We start from the raw sequence: 6000 nt of genomic DNA, 5'->3' as shown, positions 1-6000 counted from the left end.
CTGGAAGAGCCAGACAATCTTGAAAGACCAAAGTTAAAGAACTCACCCTTTCCAATTTCAAACCTTGGTGTAGTACTAACATACCGGTAGATATATAGTTCAATGAAATAGAATTGAGAGTTCAGAAATAAAGCCATGCACATTTGCTTGATTGATTTTTGAGAGAGGTACCAAGATAATTCAATAGAGAGAGAATAGTGTTTCAGTGATGTGAAACAATTAGATACCTACATGCAATATAATAAAATTGAACACATACTTCACATCATATACACAAAATTAACTCAAAATGGATCATAAACCTAAATATAAGGGCTAAGACTATAAAAATCACAGAAGAAATCTTAAAGTAAGGTTTTGTAACCTTGGACTGGACATGGTACCCAAAGCACAAATGAATAAAAACTAAATTGAATTAAAAAAAATTTGTTCTGATACCATTAAGAGTCTGAAAAGACAATTCACAGAACAGGAGAAAAAAATTTTGGAAATCATATTTCCAATAAGAGACTTTTATCCAGAATATAAAGTACCCTTATAATTTAATAATAAAAAGACAACCCAATTTTAAAAAATGGCAGAATAGTTTCCTAAGACATTGGAAGCATTGCACATTTTTGGTAGAAATGCAGTCACTTTGCCAAAGAGTTTGGTAGTTTTTAAAAGTTAAACATAAGTATACCGTACGACTTAGCAATTCTACTTCTAATATACACCAAATCAAAAGAAAATCAAAAGCAACACAACACTTGTATAGTTCACAGCAGCATTGTTTATACTTATCAAAAAAATTAAAACAAACCTGATGTTTATCTACTGATGGATGGATATACAGAATGTGGTTTATTCACACAGTAAAATATTTATTTACTCAGCAAACATAGGAATGAAGTATAAATACATGCTACAACATGGATAAACCCTGAAAACATCATACTAAATGAAAGAGGATAGTCACACATGTAGTGTATTGTACAATTTTATTTATACGAGATGTCCAGAAAAGACAAATTTATGGAGCCAGATGGTAAATTAGTGACTGCTTAGAGCTGAGGATTGGAGTGGGGGATGGGGAGTGACTGCTAGTGAGTACGAGGTCTTGTTTCGGAGTGATGAAAATATTCTAGAGCTAGACTTTAGCAATGGCTTCACTGTGATTACCTTATAAACCTATGAATGATATATTTTAAATGAATTTTATGGTATGTGAATTGTATCTCAATAAAACTGTTTTTAAATGTGTAACTCATCCTTTTAAATTGCGTATATCATTTGAAGACCTGATTTCATCATTTAATATATTTTCTATCCCTCCCAATTAATGTTGATTGCAAATATGATATATATGCCATCGAAATCTTCCAATCATTGACAAAAAATGCAAACCAGAATAAAGACATTAGTATCTTTTCACTACACTGGTATTAATCACTAATTCTTGCCCATGTTCACTCCATAAGGTAAATCGTTCATTCACTTATTTATGAGCACCTATTATAAGAGAGGCATTGTATTAAATGATGAGTATAAAAGGACGTGAAGTGCCTGCTCCCTGCCCTTTAAGAGAAAACAGCCTCTAATGTGAGTGAGACAAATAAAAGATAAGTCTCAGAAGAGTTGAAAATGTGAGGATGTCTTTGGCTGTAATCAATAGAAATCAGCTCTAGTTAATTTAATTAAAGTTTCTGTGAAGGCTGTGGAGTTGCTCACAGTACTAAAAGGGAATCTGAGTAACTAAGGCTTCTAAATGGATAGGAGCCAGAGGGACTCCTTGATAACAGTCAGGGGCCAGTCAGTGGTTTTGTCAGGTCGCCAGCGCTGGTGTTAATCAGCTCTAACCATTCTCCATCCCCATGGCTCTCCACTCAAGATCTCAGTTTCCAAGAGAGCAAGCTCAGTTGGACTAGCTTTATCTCAACTCGCCAGTTCGCTAGGGGAAAGCAGGGCATTCTGGATGGCAAACCACCCAAGAATTCATATCACTCAGAAAAGAAAATTAGAAAAAGAGGGCATGAATTTTGAGCAGGCAAAAAAAAAAAAAACCTAGAAGTGACCACTAAAATAACTCTATATCAGGAGAATGTAGAAGTATATAATATTAGCACTGGAATAGCCCTGAGGGATTTAGGAGTTTTTCTGTTGGAAGTGGTGCTTTAATGGAAATATGAAAACAAATTATCTGTGTGAAGTATGTAGCAGGAAGCTAGGGTGGGAAATCAAGAGACATTTTACATGAATGAAATAATATGTGTTGAAATCCACACAGGTTTAAAAATCCATGAGTTGTTGAAAGAATTGGAAATTACTTTTTCAATAGGGGATATGAATACCGCTAAGTAAAGGAGGAGGAAATGGCAACCCACTCCAGGATTCTTGTCTGCAAAACCCCATGGACAGAGGACCCAGGCTGACTACACTGGGGTTGCACGGGGTCCACGGGGTTGCAAAAAGTCAGATACAACTAAGCGCACACACTCACACAAGGACGTTAGGCTGTGAAACTCTCATGTCTCACTGGGATGGAGTCTGAGGTTTATCTTGGAATGCAGGAGACTCAACTAGAACCCCCAAGCAGGTAAGTGATATGACTAGATCTGCAATTTAAAAATTCTGGCTATTGTGTCTAGAGTGATTTGCGGGCTGAAAGAGGCAGGAAGACTGGTGAGGAGGTTTCTTTAAGGCTCTAGTTGATACTTGGAAAGAAGATGCATTAGAGGGTAGTGATAAAGATGTAAAAAGGGCTATGCACAAGAGATGCATAGAATCAAGAAGTCGAGGGCTAGGTGAGTAACTGGATATGGGTTTGGGAGGGAGACGGGAGTCCAGACTGTCACCTTGATTTCAGGTCTAGGGGACTACTTGAATTTCTCAGGAAGACTTTCCACTGTTAGGTTTATTGGAGTAGCTCTTTAGGATCCCTTGTTTGTGACTGTCCTGTCTTTTAGATGACAATATGGAGACTGCAAGTCCCTCACATGTATCTTTGGCACTAATGTTCTAGGAATCCCTATTCTGATCCTATCATATTTGTTTCAGAGCCTTTAGAGTCCTTGGGGGTTAAAGCCTCAACCATCTTGTTTCCTCTGACACAATGGTTTTTTGCAGAGGCTTTGCTGTTTTAGTACCTGAGGTAAATCTAAAAGATGCTGTGGCTTGGTTGTTCATGCAGCCCTGAAACATTTTTTTCAAAGGCAAGATAGAACACTCTCAGTGCAATGCCAACAAAGCTTATTCCTTTGGACAGTGCAGTGTGCCTGGCTGTGCTGGCAGTGTGGTATAACTCTGGGTTGCTGCCAACAGGATGAAATTCAAACTGGCCATTCGGAACTGAAAGGTTCTCTCTTGCAGTACGAATCCACTGATCCAGGAGTGCAATTTTAACTTTCTAATCAATTCAAGCAAATGACCTTTCATCAAATGGAATCACCAGGTTAGAGGGGACGCTGAGAAGTCGCTTAGTCTATGCCATCTGCATTCAGGCAAGACTTAACATGAGTCCATGGAAAAAGGTAAATGTTTAGGTTGTTCATAAGACATCCACTGGAGCAGTCCCTAAGGTGTCAGTGTTCTGAGTCTTGTAAAGCCAGGAAGGCTTTCTAAGGATGACACATGGTTTTCCCCGGTCTCGAGCCATTTTCCTCTTGTTCTGGACTCATTAGAAGTAAGGGAATCTGCTTCTTGTCACTCACACACTTCTTCATATACTTGAGAACTATTATTAATTCCTTGTTCAGCCTTCCTTTCTGTGGGCTAAAGAAACTCTTTTAGCCTTTCCTCAGAGGGGATATTAGTCAAACCTTTCATCATTTTAGTTGCTGTCTTCTGGACTGCCTCCAAATTTTCCATAGCACATTTTATCTGGAAGAGCTGAAATGGAATGCAGTTGGGTAAAATCTTCATTAATTCAGATCCTTCCAATTTGAAATTTGTGATAATTCAGACAGGGATTTGCATAACCAACCCTCCCTTGATTGTGCAAGTTCAAGGCAAAACAAATCAGAAGGAGGAGGAGAAACTGTGGAAAATACTCAGATTCTCCTGGGAGCTGTTTTTTTTTTCCAAGTGTGTCAAGTGGACCTTCCCACCAAGTCACCTGTAGGCCAAGTGTTACCTGGACACATAGGCAAGTTCCCTAAAGACACCCACCAAGCTGCAGAGCAAGGGTAGATTGAATTGTTGTCCCTGTGGCTGTGTATTCTCTCTCCTGTGAATGTGCTTATTGGGCTAAAAGGCTTAAATTTATCAGTCTGATGCTGTTCCAAAATTCTAGGCTATAAATCACCATATTTTCTGTAAGTATTCTAAAATAACACAATTATATTTCAATTTGGTATTGGGCTTTTAACCAACTCCGGGTAGCTATTCTTTATGAATCTCTATGATAATTCTTATTTTGTGTGCAAAGATTGAACTAATCCACATTTAATTCCAAAATAGGTTCACCTTGCAAGTCCAAGCTATTCATCCATTTACTCACTGAATGAATATCTATTTCATCTACTGTGTGCCCAGGCATAACTGTATTAGCTATTTTCAAAGAAAAGTAAGTAGCCCGTCCTCATGGCCTTTTTTCCTGGGAGTGAATATTATAATATAGGTATCAAGAAGAGTCATTGAGAAGAAGAGGATGAGCGAAAACAAGTGATCTCTGGAGAGGCCATGGAAAGCTATAGGACAAAGGGATCTTCTGGAGAGGTGAGTTTATCTCAAAAGAGGAACAAGGCTTTTCCAAATGGACAATGTAGAGCTTGTACAATGTCACAAAAGTCTAAATTTTTCATTGTATTGAGGCAGTTTAATTAGATTATACTTATGGCTATTATAGTTACTGAGTAATTTTGCTATGAAAATTCTGAAAAGGCAGTCTTGCTTCCCTTGGTGTGTGCATCTTAATGGTTTTGAAGAGGGAAAAGAATCCATGCTTGATTCCAGAACATACTAAGACATCAGCTATATTAAATGAAGTATACACCAAACTATCTTTGTTAATTGGTGACAATGGGTGGATTGAAGGAGGCAGTTCAAATGTCCAGCAAGAACGTGTTTCCTAAAATGCAGAATTTAACCCTCTGTACTGAGTAGGGCTAGAAAACCCTGGATGTTACAAAATAGAGACAAACCCTTTTCTCTGGGTTTATTTGAAAGAGATAAAGTTTCTCTCTAGATAGGGAGACACCAAGAGAACCCAGAATCAGCTGATCCATAACGGGCCCAGGTCTTTATCCTAGATTTAACTGTCAGGAAACTTAGGGAGCCTAAGAGTCCAGAAGTCTCTCTCTAAAAGAAATAATGAAGATTGTGGGGAAAAGATTCCAGTTGGACATAATCTGTCCCATTGTCCATAGTCTGGTTATGAGTTTCTAGAAAACCAGCACAACTCCTTAATCTAATCAAGTGCGTTGTAGCTCTCTGTTCATTTGAGAATCACTGGAGAGAGCCTTAGGAATATTACAAGGTAAGGGGCCAAATCAGTGAAATTTAGAACGTAATTCTCTCCCTTATTAAATAAAGATCCTTGAATAAGTGACCCAACTTCTATGGATATAGCAATAACTACTTTGTAGGGTTGTTATAAGGCTTAAATGAATCAATATATCTAACATATCTAGCTATATATTTATTTAAATTTTTATTGGCATACAGTTGATTTACAATATTGTGTTTCTGCTGTACACCAAAGTGAATCTGTTATACATGTACATACATATATATATATATATATATATATATACACACACTCTCATTTTTGTAGATTATTTCCTGTGTAGGACACTTCAGAGTATTAAGTAGAATTCCCTGCACTATACAGTAGATCCTTATTGCTTATCTATTTCATATATAGTAGTGTGTATATGTCAATCCCAGTTTCCCAATTTATCCCTCCTCCCTCTTCTTCTTTCCCCCCTGGTAACCATAAGTTTGCCTTTTTTTTTTTTTTTTTTTTAACATCTGTGACTCTATTTCTGTTTTGTAAATAAGTTCATTTGCATCATGTTTAGA

The sequence above is a fragment of the Bos taurus genome, chromosome 6, assembly GCF_002263795.3.
Source record: "Bos taurus isolate L1 Dominette 01449 registration number 42190680 breed Hereford chromosome 6, ARS-UCD2.0, whole genome shotgun sequence".
NCBI lineage: Eukaryota > Metazoa > Chordata > Mammalia > Artiodactyla > Bovidae > Bos > Bos taurus.
This window is presented reverse-complemented; position numbering follows the sequence as displayed.